Source organism: Triticum urartu, unplaced genomic scaffold (assembly GCF_056163025.1).
Source record: "Triticum urartu cultivar PI428250 unplaced genomic scaffold, HENAU_Tu73 scaffold2, whole genome shotgun sequence".
NCBI lineage: Eukaryota > Viridiplantae > Streptophyta > Magnoliopsida > Poales > Poaceae > Triticum > Triticum urartu.
The window spans coordinates 1,672,049-1,672,958 of record NW_028260368.1 but is presented as its reverse complement, the minus strand read 5'-3'; the positions used below and the strand labels follow the sequence as shown (position 1 = coordinate 1,672,958).

The 910-nt window shown below is 35.1% G+C and overlaps 1 non-coding gene across 1 annotated transcript; it reads right to left on the bottom strand.

The window, feature by feature from the left end:
• Positions 1–629: 629 nt before the first annotated feature.
• TRNAP-UGG (transfer RNA proline (anticodon UGG)) lies at positions 630–703 on the bottom strand. Its single transcript has one exon. It is a non-coding gene; the product is annotated as a tRNA-Pro (tRNA).
• Between the last annotated feature and the right edge of the window lie 207 nt (positions 704–910).

The following is a 910-nucleotide window of genomic DNA, read 5'->3' as shown; positions in this document are numbered from 1 at the left end:
ATTGACTGAATAATTATAATTCAGAAAAGAAAAATCTTTCTTTGGGATTCCTGGCATTCTACGACTCTTTTCCAGACTAATTAGGAATTCTTTTCTTGGTCATTGAGATTCGTGGATAATTTAGAGTACTATTTAGGGATAGATCGTACCTCTTTTTTTATCCCCTCGAACAAATCGAAATGATTGAAGTTTTTCTATTTGGAATCGTCTTAGGCCTAATTCCTATTACTTTAGCGGGATTATTCGTGACTGCGTATTTGCAATACAGGCGTGGGGATCAGTTGGATCTTTGATTGAGTCATTTTTTTTTTTTGATTGACCTCCTCCAGACCAGAGAGGAGGTCAAATTGAAATTGGAGTTACAATTCAATTTTGTTAAGTTATTTTACTCTGCTTCGACATAAAATAGATGGAATCACGCTCTGTAGGATTTGAACCTACGACATCGGGTTTTGGAGACCCGCGTTCTACCGAACTGAACTAAGAGCGCTTTCATTCATTCAAAAAGAAAATCTTTTTCTATTCCTAATGTATCTCACGTACGTATAGTCTCCACAAATTCAAGTTATACCCACTTTACTTTAATTGATCTCGTCGCTACTGCCTATAAAGAAGAAAGAAGTAATAGGTAGGGATGACAGGATTTGAACCTGTGACATTTTGTACCCAAAACAAACGCGCTACCAAGCTGCGCTACATCCCTTTTCCAAATTAAATTGTTGTACAATGCCATTGTACACAATTCCTGTCTTCTTTTCCACATCATAATTTTCTTCTTCTTTCTTTCTCTATCTATATATAGAACCCTCGTGTCATTTCTTCTTTTTGGTCTCATATAATTAAGGAATTATATACATATAAAATCCAATATAATTTCGCCTATAAAAGAAGGATTACTTTTCCTTGGTAA